Here is an 11,186-nt window from a genome sequence, read left to right on the forward strand (position 1 = left end):
AACTCAAGTCATGCACTGGTACTGATATGGAAATAGTAAAATAATACTTTACCTCAGATTGGGGTCAATGTGGTCCCAGTAAGAGCTCAAATCGCCCCACTGACATCCTGAATATATATGAAAGCTTCAGATCATGGATCAAGGCATGAAATTCTCCCTCTTGCTGCTGCCTTGTGAGGATTGGATAGACCCAGAATCTGTTTCTTCCTGTTCTTGTTTAGAAAGATCAGGATCAGCTCATCGTCACTTGACGTCAACTTTTTTTCACAGTGCATTTTTTGATGATGAATTTTCAGGAGAAATGCATGGCATTCCATTACATGGCAAATTCAGATATAGCTTTGCAACCCATTAGATGTGTAATGGCCTTTAGCCTTGTACATACTAATTAGAAAACTGAAAAAAAAATTATTTTATCTCTTATGTACCAACCACCTGGCCTGATGCACTGATATTGAAAGTTAAAGACCCTACAGTGATATTAATATCTCAGTGGTGCAAAGATGTTGGAATAAATAAGGGATGGCTAAGGGCCAAAATGACTTATCTCACTCTCATGTACATGCATTCTTCGTTCACGTACATACTCTATATTGTCAAAAGTATTCATTCACCCATCGCCAACTCATTGAATTCACATGTTCCAATCATGTCCATGGCCACAGGTGCACAGAGGTTGCACGGGGGGGTGGGGGGGTTGGTGTGGGGCTGCAAGGCTCTCTCGTCCTTTCTCGTCCAAGATCAGTGTCTGACCTCATAATTAGCCGTGCATCCACTCTTACCTCATTAGTTAGGGAGGGATTTATGATTGGGCCCTTTCCTTAACTGCCATTCTTCCTTTTTATCATCAGCCCACTGGGCTTAGCACCAAGAACATATTCTGAAGAGCCTTATGGTATCTATATACCGAACATAAATAGCCTCATTCCCAGCTGCAATGTTTTTCTAAAATACTCCACAGTGAACCATGCCACTTTCCTTGTAAAACCCACCAGAGATGCCTGGCTTTCAAAAGCCGACATCACAAGTGCTTTCCAGGTTCTGCCAAAAGAGTCAAGTAGCAAAAACAGCCCTGAACTGTTTGGCTCACTCTCTGAAGCCTTGTCTTGGAGTTTCTCCAACAGCCATAAACTGCCATGTTTGGTCCATCGTCTTGACAATTTCCTGGTCGTTTCTCCTCGAAAGGCACCTCTGGCTCATGGGTTATCCCTCCTGAAGCCAGTTTTCACCGAACTTGGCGGTCCAGAAAATAGAGGGCCCTTCGATATCCCTGGAGTTCCTTGGCATAACCCTCGACACCATGCAATTCTAGGTTTCTTTGCCCATTTAAAAACTCATATTATCATATTAATCTCCTCCTTCAAAACATTCTCCTTTTTCCCTCTTGTTCTAAATGAGTTTTATTTCTCACCTGATCTCACGGAATGCATTTAAACCATCCTGACAGCTCTTCCAAAGCTGAACTGGCAACTTCTCCTTGCCAACTGGAATGGCATCACTTTCTTTTATGATGATCAGCTAGCCCATCCTGATGAAATTCAGCTCTACACAGATGCTGCTCCTTCTGCCAGCTTTGTGGGTTATTATGGCAGAAGGTGGTTCTCTTAAGGAGCGGTTCCTGCCTTCAACTGTTTACCAAACCTACCGCTTGGAACATGTTCCATTCGTTCCACAACCGCTTCAACCTTCTTTTTCCATCCTTTGACATAACTGCCATGTTTAGCTTCATATCATTTGCAGGTTATTTCCAGGCCTTAAAAATCCCCACAATCAGGGCTAATCTCAGTGACATCAATTTCTTCATCAAAATACTCACAGGTTCACCTTGTTTGACCTCTACATTAACTCAGCTGTCGCTGCTCATCACAGGTCTCCAACACCAGGCACCCCCTTCAACCCCATGCCATCTGCCCCTAACTTCAAATCTTTGATCCCACTGTATTTTCACACTCAGGCACAAGTATGGTCACTACTTCCTGGAATGCACACTCAAATCAGTGTTCCTGCTTGTTTTCCTTGGATTTCTACACTGTTCAGAGTTTTCCTCTTCGGCAATCAAATTCAACCCAAATCAACCCATTTATTTTGTCTTTATTATTTATATTTGCCATGAATTCAAAGGGCTGAAGAATTTCAGAACTGGTGGAATAGCTATGGACTTTCAACAAAAGGGCAAACCCCTCTTCAGCTGTGGGAAAGGGGCAGAGACAGCAATGCATAAATACATAACCCACTGTCTTTGGTATTGATTATTACAGACCACTGTCAGAGCTGGAGGCAAGCAATATTGTAAGGTTGTCATTCTATCAATTAACATTTCCATCAGTGACATGATGGTTACACACCAGCAGACTTTTGATCCATTTGAAGTTGATATAGGTATAGATTTTAGTGCTGTCAATAGATTTTTTATTTTTCAACTTTATATTTAAGCTTGTAACAGACATTTATGCAATATAATGAAGTAAATGGAGAATAAACACAAAGACTGTATGCTTAAATTCAAAGAGAATTTGAATAGTTTTCTTCAGTCTTTTAGCGCAGATTCTCTCCTGTGAAATGCAACTTTTTAAAAAACCTCTATACTAATAGGTAAGTATACACTAATATTTAATATATATTAGTGCTGTCAAACAATTAAAATGTTTAATCAGATTCATCACAGGGTTACTGTGGATTAATTTTGATTAATCACGATTAAATATCATTCATTTTTATTGTATATTAATCGCATTTCACTTTGCATGAGCAAACAGACTCGAGAAAAAAGGGAAAATATACGCACTTAACATGTTTATTGAACATCTTGAACATTCATGTTAACAAAAATCTCTGTAAACATGTATCCACTCTCTCTCTGTCACTCTTAGGGAGGCACTTCAAGTCCTTGAAACAAGGAACCACAGCGATGTAAAGTGCGTGTTCTTAATGATATTAATAGGTCTGCAGTTTGTTGCAGTCCACTTGGCAATTGTGTCGGTCAATATGTCCGGGGTCGACTTACTGAGTCCCCGATGCTCCATGAGTGGTTTGTCGCAAGCTGGGTGAGGCGTTAGCCAAAGTCTGAGCAGCATCCCCGGCTAACATATGCTTCGCGTCAATGTGATATTTTAAGCTGGCAGTGCTTTGGTGAAAAGAAAATTCCTTCTTGCACAATGCGCATAATACTTTATGTCGGTCAACTGTTCTGTCTTGCTATTTTTTAATACTCAAATTTCCCATCGAGAGGGCCAATGTGCGTTTATCATCTTCCAGATTGAGTTGATTGGTACAGCTGCCCGTCACTATCAGATCAACTGGCCATTAGTCCATGTGTGAAGGTAACTCTACTTGGACAAACTGCCAAAAATGCGTTAACAGAAACATTTCAGGGATTTTGAGTAATTCTGCACTCCAGATGTGTTAATAGCGTTAAATTATTTGTATCGCGTTAATCGTGATGACGGCTTAATCTGCGTTAACGCATTAATTTGACAGCACCAATAAATTTATTTTGCAACCTTGTTCATTTTCTTGACAGACAATACAAAAATATTTATATATGCTAACAAAAGAGACACGTTTACGTCAGTAGAGAACATGCAGAAGGAACATTTGATTTGCAGTTGTTGTGGTATGTTACCATTGTAATCAAAAAGAATACAACGCAACACGTTGATGTTAATACATTCAGGAAATACATTAAACACTGGAATCTGTGATCCAATAGAATACAGGAGGCACATAAACAATATTAAAGCAGAACACTAGGGAATAAAAGCAACACACAAGTACAAAGCTAGAAAAGAATAAATAAAATTACAATGCATACATTTATTTTTTTATTTTTTATTGTAGTTATAGGAAAAGTTTGATTAAGATTGGGGACATTTGACAGTTTAATTAGATTAGGCTCTAATGTCTCAGTCAATATGAAGATTTAGTCCATGTTACTATCACTGTTAAAATCTGTTTTTGAAAAAAATGCCTCGCCTTTAACCAAAACAACTTTAAATCTTAGTGTCGTCCCCATTCCCTTCAGTTTACCCTGAGCATGTGGCTATGATTAGTCTCTTATCTATTGCTGTTTAGCGATCATCTTATAATTTTGGCTGCAATCTCCTTTGGTCAACATGAAATCCAGGCTCCATATGTTTCCGATCAGTTTAATACTTGCTTCAGCTGACCAGTCCGTGTTAACGAGTGCAACATACCAGTTTAATCACTCAGCCCAATCATTTATGTTCATCTAGAGTTAAATCTGCTGAGTATTTATTACAATCAAAGAATATATGCTCTACAGTTTAAATTTGTCCACATTAATCACAATAACCTGCAGCATGTTAATTAATTATTTTAAGCATGCTATTCCATTCCGTGTGACCAAATCAACTGCATCAGTTCTAGCGAAAACAATTGCACTTAACTCTCCGCAGCTTCTTCCCCATAAGCTCGCAGCATCACATTCAAAAGTGAGTACATTCATTGCATGCTGACCTGTAAGCAGAAGGTGATGATTCAGCTCAGCCTTAGGTTCGGCCATAATCCACGTTCCATATGCGTAACCCACTTAAAATGTTGAAACTCAGCTCAAGTCACTTTGCGATTTATGCCACAGTTACGAAAGTGCAGTCCCTGTCCTTCATTCTAGAGACAAGCAGTTGTCTCCAGGTTAGTCATTATCTCACCTGCAGAGTAGCCTTTATCTCCTAAAGCACACTAACTGTGTGCACGCAGTATTCATTCATACCCTGTTTGTTTTGAAATTTTCAGTAGGGTCATGCTTTAAGCTAACTACACAGATAAATGTTTTTCTAGTTCTTAGAGTCATGAGGTATATTTCCCAAAGCCTGACCCTCATAGGCCAACTGCACTGCACTAATCATCGGCACTGAGGGTTTTAAGTTTTTCACTACAAAGTTATGAATAAGTGAAACTTATCGGCTTATCGGCTTACTGATTCTTCAATAGCCAATTCAGGCTTTTCACTCAATCTTAGGCCGTCTCATAAACTTTCTCCTCTCAGATGAAGAATCAATTAATGCACTGTGTGTGGAGGTTCTGAGCACTTAAGGTATTCTAAATAATAATCATCAGTAATGCTTGGCCATCTGAATCTCTTTTGTCAAGTCGGGTTTTTTTGCCTTCTTTCAAATATTCATCTGGGCTCTGTCAGGGTTCCTGGGTCGTGGACCCAGCGTTTTCAGTTTGTTTCATGTTATTCTCTGTTTGCACTCCACGTTCTTTGTGCCAGCCTTTCCCTGTGTGTTAGTTCAATTATGTTCAGCTGTTCACTCACCAGTCTCCAATCAGTCATTATTCAGCCAGTGTATTTAAGTCCTCAGTTTCCACTCGCTCACTGTCTTATCATTGATGTTGTCACTGCTGTCTACTCTGCATGTTTGTTTTTCAGTTCAGCCAGTCAGCCAGTCTTCTTCCCCGTTCTGTTCATCCGTTCATCCTGCCATTGCAATAAACAACCTTAATCCTCACCACGAGTCCTGCGTTGGGGTCCTCTCTTCTTCACATCCACACAGCAACCCCTGATAGGCTCTCCGTGGAACTTCTACTACTTTCTGCCACGGAAGGCTCATCATACCTGCTCAATATTTTGATGGGTTTCTCCTTTTCTGTCTTTGTAATTCTTCTGTTTTCAGTGTGCTAAACATTTAGGAAACGTTTAAACATCTCAGGATTTGGGGGTATTAGCATTTGTAATAGTTGGCAGGATTGGCCCTCCTGAGCTTCTGCTGTTTCCTGTCCTCCACAGGAATGATTCAAACCTGCTTCTTATAAGGTCAAATTGGCAATACATGCACCCCTATATTCTATCTATTATAGTAGCATCTCCCTAAAATCCATGCAGTAGCACTTTCCATTCTTAGCTGATCGCGAACTAAAGGTGCATCTTCGAAAGGGACCTTATTTAGAATTAGTAAGTCGCTCTCTACCTCTACTGTTTCATAGTGAAAAGATCGTAGGTCCATCGTAAATCATAGGCAGGTAAGTACTGCCTCGTCAGCTTTATAAGCCTTTCAATCCAACCTCACTCGTATAATGTCAAATCACATCAAAGTTGCCTAGGAGGCTTAATGCTGTAATGTAACATCAATCATGAACAGCTTTTCTATGCCTGTCTCCAAATGGATTGCAGGTCATCAGTGACCTTTTCTTCCTCACAAGTCTAAACTCATGACAAGCTGGTATACAGCTGGTGGTGGTATCAAAGTCTACCTTCTTACACCCGCTCTGCCAACTCTCATCCTCATTATGGTCTGTCCTCATTACTGGCCTACAGCATCCTGAGCCTTAATGCAGGGTCTTTTCTCACGTGTCCCCAACGTTCAGCCTTTTTGCACGCCTCTCCTTAGATGCTGAAGAGAAAGGTTGTTCTTAATTTATTCCGTCAGTGATGAATAGTAAGATGTTCTAGCTTTACAGAGGGCTTTATTTTCTAGGGCTACAAACTATAGTTCAAGGCTAAATGAAAATTCTGAATTAGTGAGACACCATTTCCTCTCCAACAAGTTATCTGTTTAAGGTCCACATTTGAAAGTCAAGTACTTCCATCAAGTACTTCTGATTTAAGGCTTTCTTTTTTCAGGAGAACCATAGTATCCAGGGTTGTATGCAGTGAAGAAGACTAAAACTATTAAGATAATCAACCTCTGTGGAAGTAGAGTTCAGGTAGATTCTCTGCACTGTGTTGACACATGGCATTGAGGAATTATATCCTTAAACTTAGTTACAGCACTTTCAGAAAGATACGTACTGTGATGAAATTCCCCATTGCTGTGTAATGCATTGATGCAAAAAGAATGCAAAAAGAATAATCCTCATGTCACTCTTGTGCTCTTTACTGCAGGTTTGGATACTTTATTACTTTATTACTTTACTCAGCTGTAAAAGGCTGATGAGGTATTGTAGTCACCGCACCGAGCGGGGGTTGTAGGAGCTTCAAAGTGATACCATACATGTATCTACTGGGAGGCAGAGGAGTAGCACGGGTGGTTGCCAGTATTTTTGTCCTTTCTTTGTGATTTTTTTTAATGTTTAAATAGTTATTTGGTGATTTTTTTTTCGGGGGGGGAGTTGACACAGTCTCTTCCTGGCCCGGATCTGGTATCAAGCCGGCACTTCTGACTGACTGGTGTCATGGCAGGATGTATGTCAACCAGATGTGGGCCAGGTCTGGCAATGATGGCACTATTTATGCTTCTATTTTCCTATTTTAGTTAGAAGACCCAAATGCCATGTTACAATACTATACTGCTATGGTAGCCAGTGTTTCAAATGCAGGTTTGACAGGTTTGTGAGTGTACACTGTATCCAAAACCTAGTGAGGGTTTACTCATGTTTACTGCCGGGTGGCTGTAGCTCAGGCAGTAGAGCAGGTCAACTACTGATCGGAAGGTTAGTGGTTTGATCCCTGGCTCCTCCAGTCTGTATGTCAAGAGTGTGAATGTGTATGAATGTAGTTAGAAAGCCCTCAGTTTAGAGAAAGTGTGTGAATGTGGCATGTTGGATAAAGCACTTTGAGTAATCTGGGAGAGTAGAAAAGCGCTATAAAAGAATCAGTCCATTCATTGTCTGAACAGAGTTTTGTCATGTTACTTTTGCACTATTATGTTCTGGCACATGTTGTTATTACATGGCTTGATTAAGGTACACATTAGGCTGACATATGGGCCAGCACAGGACCCCCAGTGTGTCTGCAACTGGTCCATGTGTGGGCCACCTCTGGCAAACCAGATCTGGGCCACCAAAGGGCCGTCATTCTTTGCGGTATGTGGGCCATGTGTAAGCACATTGTGTGGGCCAGATCCGAGCCATACCAATTTTGCTATGTGGGATTAAGGGGATAGGGTTTTGGGGGGGGAAGAAGCTGTAGAAAGGCATTGAAGACTGCAACTCTACTTCCTTGTCCTAACCCCTGTTTTTGTCATAAGTTGCATTTAAGTTCATATATTTGTTGAAAATTGTTAAATTTGTATTAAGTAAGATATTAAAAGTATATTGTTGATTTAAAAATTGTCTAAAATATGTGATTATAAAACAAGGTTGGTGAAAAGTGCTGTAAACCTTCAGGAAAAGTTTGTTAGAGGTACAATGTAATGGTCATATGACCAGAATGAAGCCGCGAGCACAACCATGGCATTGTAGGTCAGAACTAGCATGGATACAGAGGACAGCCGTAGAGACATGCTGCACAGTTAAGCAGTATGAGTTATTACTTAAGAGTGTGATTAATGGTTCTAAAATGCCTTTGTTTAATGGATTGTTGACATGAAATAGTTCTTAAATGTAATTTGATATCCAAGTAGAGCTGGGCGATATAAGATTTTTTCATATCACGATATGTTTTTTTCATCTCAGGCGATAACGATATATATCACGATATAAACCAAATAACTATATTTGTAAGATTTAAATGTGCCGTTGCTCACAATTAAAATGTGAAATAATTAGCAGCTTGTTTTAATTAAAATATTTATTTCCCATAATAAGTTCAACAGGGCAGATGTACTTAAGGAACATGAGACTTCAGTTTCAGATAAATAAAGGCAAATATTGCAAACTACACAAAAGGCAGCCGCTAAAGCGTTTAAGTTTCAAAATAGAACAAACAAAACAGACCACTAAATTGTCAATTCCACTTAGAAAGAAAATATTAATTCTAAAAATAAATCTTAGGTCGTTTTACAGAAGAACAGACAAAATTGACTAACTTTTGTCAATATCAAATAAACTGAGAACTAAAAGGAAATTCTCAATCTCTCCTTGTTGTATAGCTTAGCTTTTCAAACAGTTTTAACAGTTACTTTAGTCTGACAAAAGCCGAATGACGAATTAGCGCTTTCAGTCAGAGATTGAGCATGCACCGCTTTATTGTATTTCCAGACTTGCTTTCGGCACAATTTACAGTGCGCGCTACTCTGTTTTTTGTCAGACTTGAAATAGCCGAAATACCTTCACACTACGGAACTTCTGTGGCCCTTCCGTTCAACAATCTCTCCAGAATTGGAACCATCATCTGTTTTTTCTTCGGTAACCTTCGCTCACGCTCTCGGTTGATTTTTCTCTAGTCGGCAAACTCATTTCCTTCATTACCCGGGCTGCACGGCTGCAAAAACAAATACACGTGCGCCTTGGCGCTTGTGCTGTACGTAACAAGTCACGTGACGTGACGCTGCGGCTGTGATTGGTTCGGCTCTGCGCTACTTAATTTGGATTGGCTGTTCTTTTTTTTTTTTTTTTTTAAGACGACAAGAGAGATGAGGCCTATCGCAATAGTTTAATTTTTCTATCGAGAAAAAGTTATTTCGCAATATATATCGTTATCGTTTTATCGCCCAGCTCTATATCCAAGTATTTCTTACTTTTAGACTAGTTGATTAGTCAATTTTTTTTTTCCCTTATTTAGTCGACTAAACAAGGGAAATTAGTAGCCAGGAACATCCCGAGGCACACAACCAGAGTTTAGCTGAGAGCACAGTCATTGTAGGTCAGAACTAGCATGGGTACAGAGGAAACAAAGCCAGAAAAGTTATTCTGCATGTGGTCCAAGAGGCACTCGTGGTAATGATTTTTTGTGTATACTGTATTTAATGTTGTATAATGCCTTTACGTTTACAATAAGACGATATTTTCATTCATATATTTTATTTTTCGCATTTCAATTTATGTTGTGCTAGCTTGAGACTGTTTATGTATATTACATGAGAAACTTTGAAAAGGTCTGAGATATTTAAGTTGTAAACTCGTGTCCTTTTAAAATTTAAAAATATATTTCATGGTGTCTGAAAAAAAGTGAGAGAGAGAGAGAAATAAAACCTCTGATCAGTATGATCGGTGGCCATTTGTTGGACCCTTGTAGTTACAGTAGCATTTTGGGGAGTTTAATCAATTTGGCCAGATTTCTACAGATGTCTTTCCTAACAAGACCAGGCTTTCCCTAGAAAGTTGAATACTGTGAATATAATTAGGGGATGATTCAACAAAGAGTGTGCTTTGGCTAAAGCATGTGACGATTACACTATGAAATTGTCACAGTCCTGGGTGGGTGACCCAGTGTTTTGATTTCTGTAGTATTATTACTAATATTATTCTTGTTCCCCGGTCAGTCATGTCTTATGTAACTCCTGGCTCTGTGCGCTGTACTCCGTTTGTTTAGTGTTTTACTTTGACGGTCCCTTGTCTTATGTTAGTGTGTCTAGTTTTGATTCACCCTGGTCTCTTCATGTTGATTGCTCCCAGCTGTGCTCCCCTCATGTGTCTCATTCCCTCGTTTCCCTCAGTGTATTTTAGCCCTGTGTTTCTCTCTGTCAGTGTCGTGTCGTCCACTCACCATGCTGTGCGTTTCTCCTTTTGTGCTCCCTGTGATCTCCCTAGTTTCCAGTTAAAAATTACTCAACTGCAATAAAGCAGCCTCTTTATGTTTATTCCTCCATTGAGTGTTTTGCATTTGGGTCCTACATCCTGCCTGCCACACAGCGATACCTTGACAGAACAACACAACCACACAATGGAACCAACAGCACTCGCCCAATCTGAAGAACTCCAGGAGGATCTCATTCACTCCGTGGACCAGCTATGTAACCAGTGGCTGGATTTTCCTGAGGAGTATCGTCGAGCTGTTGCTAGCTGGCTACAGTGATTGATTTCCATTCTCCCCTGGCTACTGAGTTCTCTTCACCCGCTCACACAGGACTTTCTACTTCATACATTGAATCTTCACCCCCCAACTACTGGCTACCGGAAGATTCATGGCCCAGACGCCGCTGCCGCAGAATAACTCTTTCCACGTCTGACTCCGACCATCGTTTGCGGCCTAGTTCCAGTAATGCTGCACTAATGAATTAGACTATTCACTTTAGCTAAGGTTATTAAGTTAGCTAAAGAGTTGGGATGCTGTGTAAGACATAAATAAACCTAAAATACAATGGTTTGGACATTGTTTTGCACATTTAGTAGCAAAGCACCGACAGAAGTTGCATGTTACAGATACAATAAAGGGGAATGAGAGTAAGGATATGAGCATAAATATACCATATACACACATACATATATATATATATATATATATATATATATATATATATATATTTTTACATTTTATATTTCCCTACTGAAGGTGTCTCTGCAAGCATACAGGTGTCTGAGAGGGTCCGAGATGACAATTGTGGAATTCTACTGGAAAGAGTCGA

Source organism: Oreochromis niloticus, linkage group LG12, assembly GCF_001858045.2.
Source record: "Oreochromis niloticus isolate F11D_XX linkage group LG12, O_niloticus_UMD_NMBU, whole genome shotgun sequence".
NCBI classification, from domain to species: Eukaryota; Metazoa; Chordata; class Actinopteri; order Cichliformes; family Cichlidae; genus Oreochromis; species Oreochromis niloticus.